Below are 23003 nucleotides of genomic sequence, written 5' to 3' on the forward strand. Positions count from 1 at the left end.
TAGTGGGACTTTACATTTTCTCCTTATCCGCTTTAGGGACAGCCTCCCCCCCCCCCCCCCCGCACCGCCCTCTTCCCTACGTGCAATCGAATCAAGTAGGGCTTCTTGCAGACCGTAGCAAACCGCCGGGGGTTGGTTAGCTGTTCCATTTTATACAGAGTCTGAACGGGTTATACGGAGAATCTAAGTTTGCTTACTTAATATTGATTAAGGGGTCTTTTTCGGGGTCGCTCGTCGCATGCTTCTGAATATCTCTTCAGATTCACTTTGAGAGCGGTATAATACACCTTTCACAGGAGCACTACGGAATTCATTACTCACTAAAATTCTCTTCCTGCACCACCACCATTTATTATACTTTTAAATCGAGGTTCCGGGTCGCACGTGCTTCGCATTTTTATGCACTTTTGCACATTCCGAAACATAAACACGGATATGGCTGATGTACTTTTTAGATCTGTATCGACTGTAGATAGCGAATTCGCTTTATTTCATGGATGTATTTTATATTGCTACACCTAATCCACTTCGATACAGTTTACTTGAATCTCGTGGTGTTCAAGACAACTTTCACAGTTGGAAAATAATTGCGATACTTTAATCGTTTTGTAGCGCTTATTTTTATAGAAATTATTAACGTTTGAATTCGAATTATCGGGCAACACATCAGTGACGAAAACTAATGTCCGAAAAATTTTCACACTTTATTATTATTCGTCCGTGCATGATCGCTGAATGTCTAACTTACGCGATTAGATACGTTTTAAAAAGATAGTGTACAATTTTTTTTTGCGGCAATTCTTGTAAACTGTGACCATCTCCCCAATAAACACGCCGTTTTATCCAAATCATGATAATGGTTACACGAATAACTTGAAAGTGTGTACATCGGCAATATAATATACCTAGTAATACCTACTCAGAGAGAAACTTTCCCTCCATCCATATACGTAATGCTGGACCGAAAGGGCACCTCAAATACATATTCACAATAGACTTAGGCAATTACGTCTATCCCCTCTGAATGTCAACTCTCGATCTATGTTTCGCTTTGCAATCTCTCGATCTCCTCTGTACTCCAGCATTCTGCAGGAAATGTGCAGTCAGTGTTGACACAGGCTGCAAGCAAGAAGTCGGAAGTTAGATACATAGACATACCAGATTCAAGGAAAGTCTGCTTCCTTACACCGTATGTATGTATAGCTACTACAGTTACAGAGATATGCCAACGAGAAACGAATTTATGTACTCTACACGTTACCGTAGGGCTTATCTTTTATGCGACATTCAGCAAGCTCCTTATAGCCGCGTTCGTTGTATGTAAGAAATGGCGTTGATACGGTGTGCGGTGGAAGGATCGAGATGAGGACCTCGGCTGCACCGAAGGTGCGTGTAACATGAACATAATATCTTTACGTACCGGCAGTGGATACGTCTATTTACCGTAGAATTAGTCGCCACTTACTGTTAGTTAGTCGGTATCTTTCCGCAAGAAGGAATCGTTACGACGACTGTAAGGAAAGAAACAAACAAACAAAAAAAGAAAAAAACGCGTGGCTCGTGCAAACGTTCAGAGACGAGACTTCTCCAGACATCGAGGTGCAGCAGGTCTATTTGAAACTTGTGTTACCGGAACCTCGTCCCACGGTCTTCCGCCCGTCGAGAGTTGGCGGCCCTTCAGCCCGGCTCGGCATTCAACTTGAAACGGTATATTCTTCATTCACCTCTGCTGCAGCATGCATGCGCGTATATGATTATCTTCATCCCTGTACGATGCTGAAACTTTGACGATCCTGAACGTACCCGCAAACTATTATCCTCCATTATCGTCGTCGTTATATTATACTGTACAATAACACGCACGTGCACGCGTATGTCTCATATGTACAGGTACATACATACAATGCACGTATCGCAGAGATACGTTGTATACGAAGGTAGGAATAATTTTGCTCACTTGCGGGCTTCGGACACCGCTGGACCCTGTGCTAATTACCTTTAACATAAACTGCCGGTTTCGTCCCGCGAATTGAGAGGCGAAGTGAACGTTCGTTAACTTTATCAATTACCTATCAATTCTCACGAATAATTACTTTCTCGCGCGCACACACACTTACGCATGCGAACTCCAGTGTAGATGTGGCAAACGTGTTGGTTTGCAAATATCTGGCTCAATTCCTAACTTTTTGTGGGAATTATTTTTCAGCGTATATCAACTTTCTTTTCGATTATTTATCTCCTTTTTTGGCGCTTCACGAGCAAAATTGAATGTCGACGGGGGGACTTACAAGTAGCGAAATTTCGAAGGCGCCTCAATCCAGAGCCAAAGTTAAACGACGAAGGTGGTCGCGCGGACGATGTGAAACAGGTCTTAGTGCCGTTTTTTGGTCCGAGCTTTTGATACTTGTTGGACCTTCGAAGGGTCGACGTACCGCCGTGGGAATGTCCCTTTTGAGGAAGAGGTTCCTGCATTTAGCTACCGGTACCGAAGAGTGGTGGACTCTCGTTCAGTCAACGAGTTGAAGGTATAACTTTGTCATTCGTCTCTGCGTTATTGGTATTGAGACTTGTTTTAATTTTCTGTCCTTTCTTTACTGACGATGCCCTCATTTTTTTGTGCTTTCTCGTCGCGTTGAATTTTAATGGCTCCTTTGTCTCGCGATACTTTTCCTTGTACGTGAAGTTCCACGAGTCCATTGCTTGAGAGTCTCTGATCACTGAGACACGATTACTTCGTACTTGGCTCAGGTGTTTAACAAATAAAGAAACTGGGATTAAATAAAGGTGGAGAGGAGGAAAGGAATAAATAAAATAAATAAATATGATGGAAATAAATGAATAAAAAATAACTTTGGTTCTTACCTCACGGATCTTTTACGTCTTGTATAAGGCGAGTCGGCCAATATCAATTTCAAATGTGCAGGAGTCTTACTACTCGGGCGGCGAATGCCGCGTTGACTTTTTTTTCTATAGGTACACATATATGTTCCTGTTAGCGTATCCTTGCGTTATATCTTGTAGCACGTATTACGTGTTTGATTGGAAATTTTTAGTTTTAATTTCCAAAGCTGTCTACGTCATCGATGTGTATCTATAGTATTTTATTTTATTTTACTTTATTTTATTACCGATGTACGCGTGTATCGACGATTCCAATTATAGAAATAGCTGTTACAGGTATGAGGAGAGGGGATGGACGTAGTACATATTACGTATTACGTGATAGGTACGTCTATATAAAATACGCATGAAACAAAAACCGCAAATACAATTTTGCTCAAAATCTTTTGTTAGAGCTACATTCGCTTCGCGGTTATCGATTTGTTGTATTATTATTGCGTCGAATCAATGCCTATAGCGGCTGTAACTGTACTTCTATACAGTGAATAATGGAGATGTATGCAACCGTGGGGATAAGAAACAGGAGAACATTGACAGTAGCTTTAAATATTTATAAAGCACATCTGGATCACCGCCATTTGTTCATCTTCATCACAGTTATATCGTGCAAATGCGGTAGGATTTTAAATTCACAAAATGGAGGAAGTCAGGCAGCTGCTGCCGCGTCGGTTCTTGGACTCGGGTACCTACTTGTGTGGTTGAGCTGTTATTTCACGGCGCTTACATATGTGTGGGTGTAGGTCCTGTACATGATACGAACCTCGATCACCTGCCGTAAATAACAACTTGATATTAATATTTCATGCCTGCCCACGTCCTGCGTTTTCATTCATACACACTCACGTCGCTCCTGTACGGACCGATCATCCCGTGGACCACTGACCTTAACCCACTAACACATCTTCGGAGGCGCACTCTTGGCACAAAAGGGCTCCTCGAATCCCCCTCAATTCTGGACGATTGACGATACGACGAATCGCTCGTTCCTCTCTCGTTTCAATCCGCTTCGTTCCGCCCGCCTGAACATGCCTAATTGCGAGTCGATTGTCCGCGTTTGTCACTGCGGGAGAAGAGAAGAGGAGAGAAGAGGAGAGAAGAGAAGAGAAGAGAAGAGAAGTGGCCAACTCGGCATCTCCGCAGCTCAAAAGCCCGGACGCTTTGATCGCTAAGGTCGAGAGTTTTCTGGCTCTCTTCTTTTCTTATACCTATGTTGAGTATGTATGTATATATATATTCTTCGTTTTGCATGAATTAGTCCAGCTTGTGATATCTATAACGTGCAGCCATTTCGAGGGTATAATAATACAGGGACATTTCACGGTTTATATAGAATTTTGGTATTTGAGGTGAAAATAACTGTCAAGGAAAACATTTATTCTAGATTATTGTACAGATGATGAAAAACTCTGTGCTTCTTTTACGGTCGCCCAATTCTTACAATCTACAACGCGATACTCAGATCACAAATTCCGTGCAACAACTTGCAGCGTACAGATAAAGCCGAAGTACACAAGGTAAATTTCATTTCAAGATACTTTGTAACCCAAAGAGTGCAGCCCTTAATCACACAGGCAAAAAAAAAAAAAAAAAAAAAAAAACGACGAGAGATATAGAGAAGGAGAGAGAGAGAGAGAACGAGAACCGCAAGTGTTGAATCTGATGTAACCGTCCGAGTCTCATTATCAATAGGAAGGATCCGCTGGCGATGTGAATCAATGATGTATGCCCGCGTGACCATAGGATAAGACTTACAATACGACGGCTACAGGCATGCTGCATGGGCATGGGCATGGTCATGGGCATGGGCATGGGCATAGTAAGCACAGGAAAGCATTGCTGCAGGCACGTGTTTGTCTTTACTTGGCTGCTGCACAAACAAGCCCTGCATGGTACATGGGTACATGGGTACATGGTTCCAGCTCTCGGATCGCACCTCGCAACCCGTCGATGGCGTCGCGCGAACCTCCGTAAGCAACCGTCGCACCTCTGAAGGTCTTCGATACTCTATGGGGGAAGCGGCATGGGGGGGAGGAGGTCTGTAAAAAGGCACATTGTATCTCTTGTTACTCGTTGGCGTATATCCAGCGACTGCGGTCGATAACGCCTTTGTATGCCTAGTCGCTGTTCCTCGGCTACTCCGGGGTGTCTAACGTGCCTTCTTGTGCCTTATACTATGCACCTTGGCATTGCATATCTTATACGATGCAGCTGCACACGAAAAACACAGGGATGCAGGTCGTCCTGTTGGTGCCGAGGTTCTGGATAACGCAAGACCGAGAGAGACGTCGGGGAGAGCCGGTTCATCCATCGGGCACATTGTTTGCGATTACGCTTGTCGCCGATCTTGCCAAGTGCTCCAGGTCGTCCGCTTTTAAAGATTCTCACGCGCGGCGAGAGAGATCGGCGTGACACAATTTAGTAGGCATTGTTCGCTGACGTTGTCGCGTCGCCGATTTTGATGCTGATGCGTTAAACGCGATGACGTTAAACCGCGGTGTTATTCGTCGAAGGGATCAACGACGTCTGGGAAGCAAAACTGCCGACAATGACGAGGTGCAGCGGACAATACGCTCGGGGAACTCTGAGGCGGTAAAAATAGTATATTATGTACCAAGGGCGTAAAGTGGGATTTTTTTGACTGAGTGTGGAGTTTTCAACACGAGCTGAAGGCGAGTAATGCAACCACACGAGGTCGAAAAGTCCCCTTAACCCTTGGTGCATACAATATTTATTGTTACGCATGAATTGATTTCCGTGTTTTTTGTGCCTATAAGTGGCACTAAGGTGACGGTTTTTTGAAAGTTATGTTACAATTAGATTGGATTTTTTCAATAGAAAAAAGTAAGGTAGTAGGGAACAGGAAAAAGTAAATATGATTATAATAAATATGTATACATATACCATCGTTTTCGAAAAGCGGGCAATAAAATTTCATTCTACCCATTTTTTCGCGAAGCACGAAATCCAGGTTAGGATCGCGTAATGTCAAATTTGCTCGCGATAGCGCATGCGCGCAGTGCAGAAAAGAACGCTTTTAACTTCTAGGAATTAAAAGTGGTCTTTCCACTACTCCGCGCATGCGCATTTGCAGACTCATTGAACCGTCATGGAAATGGGTATTTTGTGTACGGAAAACACGTGTGGAAAAACGCGCAAAACATGCTCGCGTTATATAAAGATATATATTCGCGTGCGCCACGCGGACTGCAACGGTGTGGTACAAATTTTATACCTATAAGTGCCCGAGAACCACTTCATGCGTACGAAACAACGACGCGTTTCAACCGCAAACTTCATTATACATCGGCGATGCGGCTTTTGCTAAAAGAATTACTCAACCTCGACATTCTGCCGTCGTGCAACCGGGAACTTTATGCAATTTTACTTTATACCGCATAGCTTTACGTCGGACGGATATTGTCGCAATTATAAATTTTGCACTAGTTTTATCGAATATAAAGCTGAGAATTTAAATTTTGCGGCATGGTTCAATTCACGAGGAGATTGATATTTTCGTTTTATGAATAATTCTGAATTGTCATATATGTATATATATTTTTACCCTTGTCGATTATATCCAACTTCCGGGCAACGTTTTGCCTCCACGATGATACGTATACTCGAATGCAAAATTGGTGAAAATCTTTATATTCAATGAGAATAATCCAGTTGTAATGCTATACCTATAGATTGTTATTAACTGATGCTACGAATTTCACGAAAGATTCTCTGAGCTCAATTTCAATCGTCACATGCCTGGATTGAAAATAATGAGGATCGTGTAAAGTTGTGTTGAAAAAATAACCAAAAGTCTCGAACGTTTGTTTTACTCTTAGAAAGTAAAACTAGAGAATCTTTCACGTCTTGTCCAAGAGAGGTCAACGTATGTAACCCGTTTTGTAATACTACCCTTCAGGTTAATGTGGTCGTCAACGAGGTGACGCTGCAGAGGAAACATGACTAAAGTATAACTAGAGACATTAAATGAGAGGGAAACTGTCTCGGAGCTGGTTATAGAAACCAAAAGTTACTTATACACACGCGTAAGTTGTTCAACTACGCATTAGTCTGTTTAGTGCTTCGTAAATGTCTGTATACAGAGCGGCAATAAAAACAAGAATTATTAAAGACTTGGAAATTTTGCAAACTAACGCTAAGGATTACGCGAAAAATAATTAGCATGCTTATATTTCCATCATGAGATATTGGATTCTTGTTGCAAAGTAGACACTCACCTGAGCAATTGAACTTCGGTCACGAAATGCTTAGAAATAACCGGGATTACTAAATTAAAAATTCCATTCTCACCGGATGTTGGAGTAAAGAAGAAACATGAAGAAACGACCGTTGGTGCATAACTTCAAATCAAGTTGAGCGAGTTTTGCAGAGCCTGGGTAATACTCCCGATCATTGAAGTTTACCGCAGTCGAAGCTTACGCTATATTACATATACCTACTCGTATACCTATATCTACACATATAGTCTGAACGTAGTGGAGGGCCTATCAAGGTGATATTTCACAAAAGCGAGATAACAATGCGAAATACAAATCGGCTAGCTTTAGGGCTGAATCGAAGGCCGCGTTAACTGGACAGATTATTACCGTCACGCATCGGAGTACACGAAAAGCGCTTCTTCCTTGTTAGATAGCGACATCATTCTCAAGCACTGCAGCATCCAGGAAGCTGGAGGCGGGGGCGAAGGTGTGACCCGGATTATTGCGTCGGTCGCATGTTCCTCGATCACGTGTTGCAATGGCGGATTGAGTTTGCGGTCTTCCTTTCCTTATGGGTGAAGGGTGATAACGAGGGCAGACACACTTCGTCCTGCCTAACTCGGGATATTCAGCTCTGTACGCGGTGGCCGTAAACCCCCTTTTATCCTTGGCAATAACGCCTCGCACTCATACGATAGCTTGTGCAAAATCACGTGTGTGTGTGTGTGTGTGTGTGTGTAATAACAGCGGCGCAGGAAACGAAAGCCTTTTTAGTCTGCTTGTATATAGATTCGAAAATTAGACGAGCTATAACGCGTCGCTGTTTTATCGCGTTAGGTTATTTATCGGGTACCTAGTTCGTTTTACGGGTCATTTGCGATTTACAACTGTCTCGGGGGACCCGGCCGAGTGATTTTTTTCGCAATATTCCTGCTCGCTTCGCGAAGGTCGGCTGAGTGTAGGTATGGATTCTGATCACCCAAGGAGAATACCTCGTGCCTGTCGTCGTGTTTCTCATCGTTCGAATCGCATGTGTGTCAATGTGTTGTATGGCGGAAAATTAGATCAGATCAGGCGCCATTGTGATCCATGGAAGTGGTCTTACATCTTATTTCATTCCGATATTCGGTGCGGTATTTGAGATGTTTATCTTGCGGTGTGACAAAGGAAGAGGATGAGGATTTTTGGGATGAATCAGTTGAACGTAAGGTGAAGGGTGACGAAAAAAGTGATGCAGTGTCATTATATCTAAGTACTGAGATAATGAATATGGCAAAAGACTAGAAAATGAATTTCGAGTGAAATCTCTGGAGATGAGTGCAAATGGATGAAAAATGGAATGAGAATCGCCCGGACGAAGAAGTTTGCACGATGAAATACATTCGACAAATGCAATGTGTCAGGTATAGAAATAAAAGTGCGAGTCAGACTGGCAAAAGTTTGAAAGTAAATTTGAAAGGTTTTCGGGAGAGATGACCGAGAAGAGATTGCGAGTAAAGAAGAAAGTCAAAATGGCTCATATCGCGTCTTATATACAGGCCATAATACCCGCGATATTCATTCGCGTTACGAGCGTTGGAATATAACGAAAGGGCCAACCGCGTGTGAATGACTGCAACCGGTGATAACTCACCGCCGTTGGTACGCGTGACTTCCATTAATCCGACGTCACCCCGAGTCCGGGAGTTGGATAATTTCTCCGTCACTCCAGAGTCCATATTTCTCACGCAGCCTCCGCATCGTCGCGTCATCATCCTCTGAACTGGTCCAGCCGGATGAAAACTCACTCCCCCGCATCCTCTCTCTATCAAATTCGCGAACTGCGAATTCTACGTACAAATCTGCAGACTTTCGCCAGGCAACGAAACTCTGTGACTGTAAATCAAATTTATTGTTATTATGATTTTTTTTTCTCCTCCCTTTTTTATTCCTTTCAGACTACGACGTCTGAGATGTGGAAAGAGTCTCGTGGTTGTACGGGGAGAGAAGCTTCTTCGAAACGGTTAAAAATAATTTGACCAAACGCGTGGATGTGAAAGCTGGAAATTCAAAGAAATCTGGAAACGTCAGGGAATCTTTATAGACTGGAAAACTTGGCGACTTGTTTTTATCATCAGCGAAAGGGAAAATAATACTATCTGAAAATATGACTCTGATATATGAATAAGGTCGAGGATAAGACATTGTGGATGTGATTACAGTTCCTATAAAAAATTAGCGTTTCGGTAGAGATAAAGACTTCTTTTTATACCTCGTTTTATATCGAATTTATGATCATTTTTATCCCGGTCTCTCGTCGACAGAAATTAATTGATTTTCGGTTCCACGTAATCCGCCATATTTAATACTCTTTGATTAATTGTATTATTTAAATCCTACAGTGGGTCAAACATTTCGAACCTACTGCAATAATGAAAAAAGGTTTGACCGATTTTACCTCCTGTAAAACGGTTATAGCTCCGTGAACTTAGGAATGAGGGAACTGAGACTCGGCGTTACGCAAACAACTTAGCCTGCGATATATCCGCGTGCACCTTGGATAAATGCATACGTAGAGGCGCAGTGCGCGAATGCATGCGTATCTATCCGTATGCAGAAGTGACTTACACACGTAAGTACGTGATCGTTACTTCATTATTCACAGCGAGTCCCGTGCGCTCCGTACCAACGGCTATTTATATAAAACCAGATCCCGCACAATGGCAACTTTCTACACCCACACAAGCTTAAACGGACGCGTGCGCTGCCCGATGCTGACCGCATCCGGTGTGCACGAAAACAACCAGTTCTTCGCTCTCGCTTCATCTGATCTAATTCCGCGTAAGGGTGTCGGCCATCGGACGTTGTACGTAAGTACCCAACGCGTTCTGCGGAAGACCGTTTTTCACACGGCAGGAATTCTTCTCTGGATTTCTATTTTACCCGCGTGAAAAGGCATCGTCAGATCCTTAAAATTCCATGAGTATTATACATTGTATATTTATGTATATATATATATATATATATATATATACATGTACGGGGAGATTCCGGATCTAGATAGACGAAAGATTACGCATTACATGCGTAAGAATTGGCCCATTATCGATTTATCGCAGCATGGTGAACATTACGGACATATTTTACTCACGTATGTTTTTTCTCATCGTGGAAATTTTTATAGAATAGAATTATATCGATGGACTTTGCGAAGGTGAGATTTTTTAAGTAAAACTGTAAATTGTTCGTAGAAGGGGAAACTTTTTGAGGTATCTTATATTTTTCGAATAATGGATGAAGTTTGTCAAGCGGAAATTATTATACAGTTTATATTAACGACACGTTAATTTTCAAATTGCGGTACTGAATTGGTATACCTACCAAATTTGAAAATATCCTTGACACAATAACTGGTGAAAAAGAAAAAGAAAGGACAAAAAAGAATAATAATACACGCGACAAAATGAAAAACGATACGAGCCAGAGATCCAGCTGTCTCCTGTCATACGCAGTGCGGATATATATCATAAAAGCAAACCTTCTACCGACCGAATTGACTTCCGAACTAGCGCTTTGACTGTCATGTATTCGCACGCGTGTGCGCATCGTGTATTCTGGTGTATAATATATGATGTAGGTAGATGATGCGTTTTATACCCAGGAGATATTCAGGCAGATGAAGGTTCCTTCACGGTGTCATATGCCGAGCAGATATTCTTTATTTAAACCTCTCAGCTACGGGGATGATTTTTATTTATTCAAGCCTTTCACGGTGTAGGATTGAAAACTCGGGAAGCTCGAGAGAGTTTTCTTCGGTAGGCGATGGTAACACGCCTCTACAACAAACGCTGCACTGGACTATGCGCAAATCGCTTTTAGAACGTAATAGGAACCGGATATGAGCAAGGATATATGTAATGGGTCGAACAATAACCCGGAAGTGAAGGCGAATTACGGAGGCGCCGGGATACTCGTTCATAAATTAACGAAATTATGAAAATCTTGTACCCAAGCTGTGTGTAATTGAGGATTAAAAGTGACGTCAGACGAGGAAGCAGCTGAAGGTGTTTCAGGATTCTGCTAATTAATTGGCGAATAAATCATCGGATTTTAACGTCTCATCAATCCGTCTGGGCGTAAAACTCTGGCGATTATATTCGGCGAGATTGTTGGTAAGTGCTGGTAATAAGGTTTGTAAAGTAACAAGCGAGTTGACTTGTCGCCGGGGTTTTGTAAGTTTGAAAATCTACGTAATTTCCCTTTGTTTGAATTCCCCCACCTTTTCATCTATCTATCTTCTTTTCAACCCTTTTTCTATATACCTTTCAGTCATTTGATCCTCTATATTACCTGTGTAAGTTCACCCGCTTGGAAGGAAGTGAGCAGGAGAAACGCGCAGGAGAGAGAAGGTCGACTCCTTCCGACTGTACGTATATTGGATTTTAAAATAAATAAACTCGGAGCGAGCGCTGAGTAATTCAATAGACTGGAATAGAAAGATTCAGGTGACGTTACTCCGTATAATCGGGGACAGAGACTGTTGAATGACCTCGGTGACAAATAGGTGCAGAATTTTCCTCGCATATTTCAGTGGAATATCAGCCCGCAGCAAGTGTCCCGTGTCATTTATGACTTGTTAATTTGGTCGCGAGGGTAAGCATGCAGCAATAACTATAACGTCTGCATTACTGCTTCATTTCTCTTATCAACGTTTTAGCTTGGTCCTGTGTTCGCGGTCGTTCTCAAACTAAGCATAACAACGACCAAGATGGAAAGTGCGGAATGTTGAATCACTCTGCTTCGCTCTCCAGCTTAAGATGTTTGCGCCCGAGGGCCCAGAGACGGCGAATTACGGTTGTCTGTTAGTCTTCAAAACGAGCTAACGAACGAATTAAGAACAAATTAGGAATCAGGCAGGCGCAGCTCGCAGAAACGACGTCACTGAAGCGCGAATGTAATAAGGTGGACGAATGATTTAAGAAAGTTGTGAACCTCTATTTGCACATTGACAATGAGATATTGGCTAACTGGTCCAGGTCATTGAGAAGTTAGATAGTCAGAGATGTTTCTCGATTTGTTGACTTAACGACTTTCAATTGGCTGTCAATAATTAGTAGTCGGTTTGCGAAAATTTCCGAACTTTTTCCACGGAGTCATAATGGTCTGAAAATTAGGACGCGGAAAGTAATTGGAACGGAGTTTGTCTTGTCCGATGTAAAACGAGTTGACGTCTACCAACGGTATGTTCCGAACGCACTTTTAACACGCGCAATCCCGTAACACCAGCTGTCCATATCAGGCATGGACCAGCTCGTCAAAGCCAAAAGATTCGCTACGTTCAACGTTAAGATATACACGTAAATTTATATCCACATGAGAAAGTCTCGCAAAGGCTTGGTAGACTGGCGTACGAGCTTGTTAAGGGGAAGACGACGAAGACGAAGAAGACGATGAGGAGGAAGAGAAAAAGGAAAACAATCGCAAGAAGGCCTACTACCCGAGTGTCTGCGTGTCCGTAGGTATAGAAGTTGCTACAGAGAGTTGAGAATCGGGTATGGATGGTACGTGGTTGGTACATCAATACCTCATTACTGCAGGACGTGCATCGTCCCGAAGAGTCTACATCGGTGTTCATTAGATGGCAATATGCAAGATTCTTGCATCCATCGAACACAATGGATACCCTGTACCATGGTGTGCTAACTGCGCGCTTAGGAACTTCTCAACTTCACTCCCCGTATCGTTTCGATGGATTTTTCAACCGGCGATGAGCCCTCTTCCACTCTTGACATTTTATAGAGCCGCTCTTAAAAGATTCAAAAGTCTTTCCTGCCATAGGTAGAGAGATTCGCACCAATAAAAGCATCCTCAAACGGCCTCCGACGTTCCGAGACGACGTCTTATACGTCTTGTACATGCTGGATATTATTACGCCGATGGCGATTCGCACCTTCTTCGTCACAACTCGTAAATGATGAACGATACGCAAATTAGCCAATTACATTCTGAATCATATACGTGTTGTATGATAAAGGATCTCACGTATGTACCACGTATTCACGTCTCGTAATTATATCCTAAGTGTACTTTGGATTATTTATACCGGCCATAAAAATCAATCAAATTAATCGGATATCATCAATCTGCAGTTTATCAATGATGGACAACTTACAACCGTTAATGAGGATAAATTACCACTTTAAAATAAAAAGTCTGAGAGAGGAAGGCGTTACTTGAAATTTCTCAGAAGCATAGGCTATTCGAGAATTGAGGAAAATTTTATACCTATCCGATGTATCGACAAACAACTACATCAGTCTACGACGAAAGTCAATACAGCACAAGACCGACAACGAATGAAGTGAGAAACAGACCGCTGAAAAACTTACTGTGAACAAATCGAGATAAGAATACCTCCGCCCACTTCCCAATTAATTTCGTGAAAATCAAGGAACATTTTTTTAGAGAATCGAATCCATGATCGGTTAATCGGGGTTTGCACGTTACAGCATGAAGTAAGGTTAAATCATTAAAGAAACAGCCTCCCTTGTGATATCGTTACTCAGCTTTCACGAAGCATATCGCAGTGAATTCCGCACCCGTCGTTCACATAAAATAAATAAAAGTAATCCTGTAACGTCAAACTTAACGTCGACGTTATCGGGATACGGACAGCCTGAGATGTCTCGCGAGTGGAATTTTCTCACCGTCGATCTAGTACCTTCGTCTATGAAAACACTGCAGTGAATCCGCGGTAATGTCGCGGCGTCGAAACGATGCTACTGACAATAAATTCAACTTTTCCTGTGCGGCGGCATCTCGATCCGGCATGGCATGGCTGTCAGAGTGGTTTCATCGCATAATCCATGAGAACTTGGGAATCGCATTTGCACACCGAATGGAAAGTTCCAATTATACCTACCTCTTCGCGATCTCTTCTACTTCTCTCTTTCTATTGCTGACTGTGACGATCTATTTTTAGAAGGTATCCTCCGATGGAAGTCAATGCTTTTGTGCTTTATTTAAATCACAAGGATTCTAGCTCTGGAGGACTTCTTCGTCCCGCGTTGTGAACACGTGTGAGAAAGAAAGCGCTAAAACTTATACCGTCGAGCAAGTGTAACATATCGTTTGCATTTCATCGTACCAAACTGAGTACGTAGAGAAGTGTCCATGTTTTCTAAAGATCATCGTCCTACACGAATCTCTTAGTGTACCCTGCAACTTTCTAGTATTGCTTTTGTAAAATTGAAATATTGCGAAAAAGGGCTAAAGTACAATTTCTTGGAAATTTTATAATCAGCATATTTTTTATGAATACAAAACTTTAGAAGTCGATTTTTCTCAATCTCGATACACAGCGTCTCTGTATAATGACGAATCGAATAATTTCGTTTCATCGGACGGTTTATACGATGATAATATTATGTCCATCATGAACGAACAACTTATGTAAGGAGTGAGGAAAAAAAAAAAAAAAAAACACCAGTGTATCATTAAAATAAACACAATTCGATTGAAAAAAACCAGCACCAAACGAATCCCACGGCGAATATGCACACACATAATCCCGGGGGCTTTTATAGAATAGAGAGGAGGACGGGAGGGGGAGTACGGTGGAAATAGATAGGAAACGATGGGGGTAAAAAATTAATGAAACAAGAATAAAAAATGGCGACACTCGTGCCTTAGGAATCCTGTCTGGCAAGGCCAAGGAACGGCCTAGCCGCCGGCTATGTAAAGCCACGTTCGTCTTTCTTGTCCGGCTGTGGATACGTGTCTGTATCCACGGTGTCTGTCCACGACCGACAGTGTGAGTATAAATATAAGTGGAAGAGGCATGGAAAACCCGTGCTATTACGTCCACGTATATCGAGGCATATAGGGCCTTTGAATATCGTGTCTAGGTTGCAGACAAATACGTCCGCACTATGACCAACCCATAACACAATACGTGTCCGGTACTGGACGACGTTGACCCCCCCAGTATACGTCAAGAAGATACAAGAGGTAGGCATTGCATCTCCGGCCACCTTACACACCTCGTAGAACCGTCGACTGTATATGGAGTGTAATTACGGTTGGAAAAAAGAAATATCGCGGAAGCGTAAAAAAGGCGCTTAACGGTTCCGTGGCACGACTAGGTGCAATTTCTAAATCGACCTATGCACACCTTTGATCATTTCATGATACAGCTTCACTTTCCCTCGCTAACCATCATAACCATCATCATCTAAGATTGGTTGTTTTTTCTTTTGCTTTTTCTTTTTTTTCATTATTTTTATTCTTGCCTCTTGGTATTCAACTTGCACTTCTACTAAACCTGTAGCAACACTGCCACTGACTATACTTAGGTATCTAAAGCGTAGATATTTTTCTCGTTCGAAGGTCCTTTTCATTCTGTGTTTACCGTTAGTTTTAGATTTAGTGAATGTGATTATGTTTGTACGAAATGAAAGATAGAAGTTACGACAAAGTGATGAGCACTCGTCAATTTGTTGATAGGTTTTCGATGTTTTCCACCGCTTGTATACTGGCGCGTGATACTAATTGTCGATGTACGATTTCGTCTACTGCGGGACGACCGCAGAATGATCAGTTCTTGGTGATTGGATTATTACCGATTTATAGACGGTATTCTCAATCTACCTGCAATAATGTAGATCTTTTAATGGAATAATTTTTTTTTTTTTTTTTTTCCTTCAAACGAATACGAGGACTACGTTCAATTTCGATTTGTTCATCCAGTCCCGTCGCTAAATTACCTGTGAAAAAAAAAATACTGCGGTCCATTAACTTGGACTAATCGAGAAAAGATTACAGAGAATCTTATTGAATCAAATTGCTAGGCATTTCTGACGACGGCCTGCTTGAAGGTTCGTGCAAACGTCGAGGAATTATGTTTCACTTTTTTTCGAGTCATGACGCTACTTCCAAATTCATAGAGAAAGGTCCGCGTCGTTGAAAATTGTCGAACGTTGCATCGTACATTGATGAAAATATTTTTTCGACAAGTTTCGAGCACCAAAATTTTCTTCATGGATATCTAATTGGCATCTTAAATACCACTTAATTCATTTACAATATTCTGTTCGTTAGTCAAAGGTCGGTCTAATCGAATATTTTCTGCGATCTGGCAGATATGACTTACTATTCCACTAGAGCAAGCGTGACAAATTTATTACCTCAAGAATTCAAGCTTTCACTTAAGTTGCTATTAATCGTCGGCAATAGATCATTTTGAAATTGAACGGCGGGCTTCTAGTATGTATAAACGAAAAAAGAGAAAAAAATTCTGTAACAGCATTTTGCAAAAATTTGAAACAGTTCGTATTGCATTTGTGGTTGAAAATCACATGGATGGTTTTCAATTTACACGCTGCAACGAATCCGAGATTATATTTTGTAGATAAGTGTCTCTCAATCCTCGGTATAACGTAATAATGCAACAAGTTGGCTGGCAATGTCGTTGAGCAAATGACTAGCCGTTCCTTGCGCAGCAGCGAGAAGCTTCTCTTCCTTTCTATTTTCTATCAGTTAACGTGAATCAAAGTGACACCCTCGTGAAGTGTTTCGCTTTGCTGGAAGGAAATTTTTATCACTTTCAGGGAAGATTCTGTCACATTATTTATTTCCTTCTTAACTCAATTCCGGCACTCTAACAGATGATTGAATACTTTCACCTTTTAGAAATGTTGACGAAGGGAAGCCTTCCTTCCGCTACCAGATCTTCGTATCATCAGACGGTGTGACACCTTGTAATTCCGTCTGGCATGTGTCAAGCAGATCTTCGATAACGTCACACCGGTATGACGATTACATTCAATGACTGTAGTTTTACTTTGTTCTTTTTGTTTTTCTTTTCTTCGCGTTAACTAATTGTTTCGTTGTAAGAATAAGCAGCTGCATTGTTCAAACGGTTTCAACATTTCTCACAAATCCGTTTTCTAACTTTATATTTCTTAATTATAGCATTGTGAATTACAGGATCAATTTCTTATGAAGTTTTTATGAGATTATGAATAAAGATATTGATGTAGGGTTTGTTAGGCTTAATGAATACATAAAAAAAAAAATTTATTATATATTTCCAGCACTTTTAACGCACAAAAACACCATTTGAATAGGACGCCTGGATTATAATAGGTGGGTCAGCGCTGATGTTGAAATTTCAAAAATGGGCGATTTAAACAGAAAAATTTTGAATTCTTAGGTTCAATGTATCACTAGCAGTCGACTAAACTAGAATTTTTTATGTACGTGTAAAAATAACAAAATGGCGGTGACCAAAAGGAAGATTAAAAATCGCATGCATTTTCACTTTTTGCAAAAAAACAAAAAAATAGTAAATATCAAATTTTTTTTCATAATTCTAGTTCAGTCGGCAGCTAGTTATATATTGAACCTAAAAATTTAAAATTTTTCTGTTTTAGATGGCTCGTTTTTGAAATTTCAACACCAGCGCTAACCCGCACCTACTAATCGAAGCGTTGTATTCAAACGGTGTTTTTGTATGTTAAAAATGCATAAAATATGTAATAAAATTTTTTTAAATGTATTTCAAGAGTGTATTTATTAAGCATAACAAACAGTACATCAATATCTTTATTCACAAACTTATAAAAAATTCATAAAAATAACCTTTTTGTCGAGCGCCCAAAATAGAATCCTGCCTTAATATAGTCACACCGCTCAATTGGGTCGAATATCTCGTGAAATCTCTACTCCGGTATCGCAGTAATAATCATTACACGCTGTTCGATAATCGAGTGTCTCTGCTGAACACGTAATAAAATCAAGAGAGCTGTCGTATCTGTCGAAAGTCACGTAAAATCTTTATGAATTGCATTTCTTGAATTATTCAAGCCGCCTTCGCTCTTGAATTTCTAAATATAATTCTTTCGATACCGGCACACGATTATGCATAAATTGTTCTTTTGTCTTATTATAGTGAAAATCAGCTCATACACATAGTATTAGGATGTGCAAAAATATCCTTCTGATTCCTGTTTTTTCCACCCTGTCACCATTACCGAAACGTGAATTTTTTATTTCGAAAAGTTGTAATGCATTATTTTATAAATTAAACATTTTTCGACGGATGTTAAATTAATTTCGAAGTTATTTTTATTTACCTGATAGCATTACGAGTACAGTCTTACGTAAACTGTAAATAATAGACAAACAACGTCGTCAAAACATTCAGTCGTCGAAATCATTGCGCTCGAGGCTTTCACCCGGCGTCTAACTGTCGGCGTTAATTGTAAGCCAGAATTGTAGCCAAACCTGATCAAGTACAACTCGATCCAACCTTTGACATTACAAATCGAACGCTCTTTCATGATTGAAATTGTACCAAGACTCGGTACGCGACCCTGGCATACTAAACTCTATCTTACGAATGAAATCGTAAGTGACGACGAGTCGTCAGCATAGGTCAAGTATACGAGCTGGTTTTGGGGATCCGTCACGTTCGACGAGGATGCTGATACAATCATCTCCGTTCGACGTGTGATACATTTCGAATAAACATTATATTTTCATGAATGGAAAATTTCTACGATTTAAGATAACTCGTCGAGTTGGAGCTGTAATATAGGGTACGTTTACGAGACTGTGCATATATAGTACATGCAGCGCAGAGTACGAGAGACGTGTAAGTATGTCAGGGTCGTAGGATCGAGCTGCAATCACGAATGTGGGTACTTCTGTTGGAGTATAAAGAGATTAAATGAAAATGTCTCGTGCGCAGGAACGAAAGTCGAAAAGGTAACAAAAAAGTCGGATTCCACGGCAGCAGCAGTAGCTGCATAAAGTGAAGAACGAGCATGTATGCAGTGGAACTGCAACGACGCTGCTGCACGTCGAGAAGTAGTGACTGACTGGGATTCTATGAGCCCTGCATCGGATCGTACAGACGTGGATTGCCATTTTAATTGCCTCTCGAGTGATTTCAAACTCGAACGAACGGCTCCCGGTTTGCCGTGAAAACTGTCTGTCTGTCGCGTGTCTTCCACCGAGAGTTAATCGTAGCTGTAAACACTTATTTTTTCAATCCTCGTAGCGCCGGCCACTCCGTTGAAACGATACGTGTTATGCCTGCGTTATTTCCCAGGCACGCGAGGCTGCGATATCCAGACGTATAATTTTACGAGTTCCTATCATGCTCAAATCCGGATTCGTATTCATCGCGTTAGGTTCATTACACACCGGTGTAATATATATATACGCGAAAGAAAATTCATCTCTGGTTGCACAGAGTTTGCACTTTTACACAGACGAAACGAGTTTCTCTTGATTTGTGAAAACTATTCGCGCCATATTGGACTCAACGAACTGTGTGATACTCGCAGAGTAGGAATAGTAGTTTATCGCTTCTATTAGTCGTTGTAGCACGATTTAGCTTTTTTTTTTATTTACAGTGGCAAATCATTTCTTTTTTTTTTCTTCTTTTTTTTTTGAGAAGGGTGGATATTTTATTCGGTTTGTAATTAACCTTTCTCATCGATCTACTAAATATTTCAGTCCGATCGTCATCTCGTTACTTCGACGTCGATACAGTGTAAACTTTAATTACCGTTATGGAAAAGCCTGATGAGAAAAGCTGTGTTGGATTCATCAAATATTTACCGATATAGTATACCTATATCTGCTGAGGTAATTATCGAAATGAGGGCGATACAACCATGGAAGTGTTTAAAGAGCAGCTGCTTTATCACAGCGCGTTCGAAGCTCTGGCGAAACGGAAACGGGGTGTGCGTTTTAGTCGGTCGTCACTTAGTCCGGAAGTACTGATGCGCTTAATGCTTTACTTCCTGCGAAGCCAGGAACGAGACACATCATGGTCGTCCCCACTGTGCGTATTGGTGCGTAAGATCAAAGCATACTGCAGCTGCTTTGTGCAGGACGAATATATGTATTGTATCTCTAGATCAGCTATTAGGCAGGATGCGTCTCCGATATCCTTTGTATCTATCAGTGTGCGATTGACCATCCAGCAGACTATACGTGTATAGACATTTGTTAATTAATTATCAAGCATGTACGGATAATTGTTACGAGGGACACTTTGAGCATCGAGATTAATGTCGCAACGAATTTTCCGATTTATCGATAATTTATTAATACGAAAGTATAATGATACGATATCGTGATTGTTAAATATTGTTAATTATTTTTTTTTTTTGCGCGTGAGAATAATTTAGAATTTTAATTTATTTCGAATGGTGGACGGATTTGAGTGTACGTGATTTAATCACTGTCGTATGTCGGTGTCATAATCACATACACTGTGCGATATCCCGGATTTTCGACAGTGAAATTAAATCACTGGACCGATCGCGTGGAATCGAGTTATATGTATACGATGTCGCGCAACTCGCATTGCAATCTAACTCGAAACCAATTTCATTTATCTCGCGCAATGTCATTAAACTACTGCAGTAGACCTTTGTTTTTCTTTTCGTCGTTCTTTCAACTGCCCGGGAAAAGCTGCGACGGAAAAAGTTGAGGCCATTTCCTCGAGTCTTCTCACAAAGAAAGAGAGAAAGAAAGCGCTAAAATACAGGGATCACAGTGAGAAAACAAAAATAAAAAACAAAAATCTGCTGAAAGTTATACAACAATATGAAATAGTACATAGATACATAGAGATAGACAAAGATTTTATCAAATTCGCCTAATTCATTCAATCTAATAATTTATTTTCCTCGAGAAAATTTCAGTTAAACTTCACCTGTATTATAGCTTCGTGAGTTACTAAAATTTTTTTGATTTTTCTTTTCCAAAAAATCCCATTCATCTTAGCGTAGATAATTTCTTTTTGTATCCTCGATCCCCTGTCACGCACGGTTGATCACTGAACATCCCACGTATATCCCTGTGCACAAACATAGTAGAATCGGAGAGAATCGATACTTTGGCCCATTCTCTATAAATAATTAAACAGCCAACTTCTCCGTAATCCCATCCCAATTCCGAGCTTGTCGGGTTACGGACACAGAAATGAGGTGAAGGTGATCGCAGGCTGCTCTGAAATATTGACGCAGGCTTACCACTTGCCGGTGGATATGGCAAATCTGATCGTACAGATACTTCGCATTTCCATTTTTATCAGATATATGTGTGTGTATATACCTACCTCGATTCTATTCTTCGTTTCGTTAATTAACGTCAACTATATTCGAAATCATATTCACCAGGAAATTAATTCTCCTTCAGTTGAATGGATTTTTTAATTGCTCTGATGCCGCCGCAGCGAAGGGCGGTGGAAAAAATAATCGAGAATATCTCTTGAATCCTGAATCCCTGTGTATAAAATTTCGAAATTCTCCGCAAGGATAAAAGTTCAATTTATTATTCCTGGATAAATATAATATCTTATCATTTTCGCCCTTGGTGTCGTTGATGAAAATCGCTGCAATGACGTTTTTCTTCAGACGACTCATAGTAAGAATCTGTTCAATTATAATGCATTATATCTGGTGCTGCTGGTGGTGGTGGTGGTTAGGGAAACACCCGCGAGCAAACGTCAAGCAACTTTTTTTTTTTTACTGTTGATGAATATTTGAAAAGAACCGGAAATGAGGTCAGCCACGTGCGCTAAATTACTAACAATAAGCCGACTCGCAGTGCATTACTATCGCTTCACTACATCGGATATGCTTATGCGCTTCTCTGTGAAGCTGCGGTTACGACATCCGGATATCAAAAATCTGAACGGATTCACGCTCGCTCATCGCCTGTTCGCTTCCGAAACTTCTCGACTTTTCACACGCGTCGTAATGCGATAAAAACCAAGTTCACCTCAACTTCCCCAAGTGGATGCTCGAAATTTTTATGTTCCGTGTCACCTCAGAGATATCGATACCTAACTCGGTATCGAGCTATCAGTGACGGAAACTCTTCTTCGTTGAGAAAAAAATAAATAAAATAAAAAAGACTGGTTGAATACACAGTTTTCCGATTAGGTCGATCCTCGTAGTCCTAAGAGCGCCCTAAATTCGTAGATTTTACAGCGCAGCACTTACGCCACGGGCACCAACTGCTCCGTCGCCACCTGACCGTAGATCCTACGACGGACTTGACCGTACTTTCAGACAACACGCGAGCATGGCGGTGCATAATGTCTGTACACATTTGATACCACAGTGGCAGGATGTATGCACTCACAATCAGTGAGGTGTAATCGCAGGCGATGTGAAGAGCACTTCATCGGGAACGTAAAACCACTTGACAAAAGTCGAAGTCAATTTGATTACAACGTTTCTTTTCCAAACTGTTATGGTCTCTCTTTTTGGATCTGAAAATAAATTCTATCAGGAAGAATCTGTTGGTAATTGTTGGAGTTTGCCTTATACGTGACAATGGAAACATGGCTTGAAACGTTATTCAGGTATTACAAGATGGAACAATTTTTAAAACAGGGATGCAACTAATCACCCACTTATACGTCATGAGAAATCACTTTTTTCTGAATCGCTGGTATTTTTTTAGATCTGAGAAATATGTAACTCGCTCACGATATTTTGATGACATTTGGAAGAAAGTTTCTTTCTCCAATATACTTTTCCTTGGATTTGGGTGTCCTCGGTATGGAATAAATATATATGCTGTAGTAGACTGAATATAATCAAGGGTCTCCGGCTGGTTCGTTGGGTCGATGACAGTAATATGAAGGAGCTGCGACAGAGAACGTTGGGCGGATACTGATATCTAGGTTTCGAGAATGCTTTAGTTTCAGCAATGAGGGGACTGGTGTGAGAGAAACTTTGGTAAATTAATTAAATGTAATATCCCTGCCAGTTCTGAACCGAATTTGAAACGGTATAAAGAGCTTTACAGAACGACAACTGCGAGAGAACTCACCGTTGTGTTAGCAGACTGTCATTATTGTTCGTGTTCATT

At 41.0% G+C, this 23003-nt stretch overlaps 1 protein-coding gene across 2 annotated transcripts in view; it reads left to right on the plus strand.

Annotated features, from left to right (window-relative positions):
* LOC124406776 overlaps nt 1–23003 on the plus strand; it is a 73255-nt gene that overhangs the window by 45210 nt on the left and 5042 nt on the right. The gene's annotated exons all lie outside the window — the stretch shown is intronic.

The sequence above is a fragment of the Diprion similis genome, chromosome 6 (genome assembly GCF_021155765.1).
Source record: "Diprion similis isolate iyDipSimi1 chromosome 6, iyDipSimi1.1, whole genome shotgun sequence".
In the NCBI taxonomy this organism is placed as follows: Eukaryota; Metazoa; Arthropoda; class Insecta; order Hymenoptera; family Diprionidae; genus Diprion; species Diprion similis.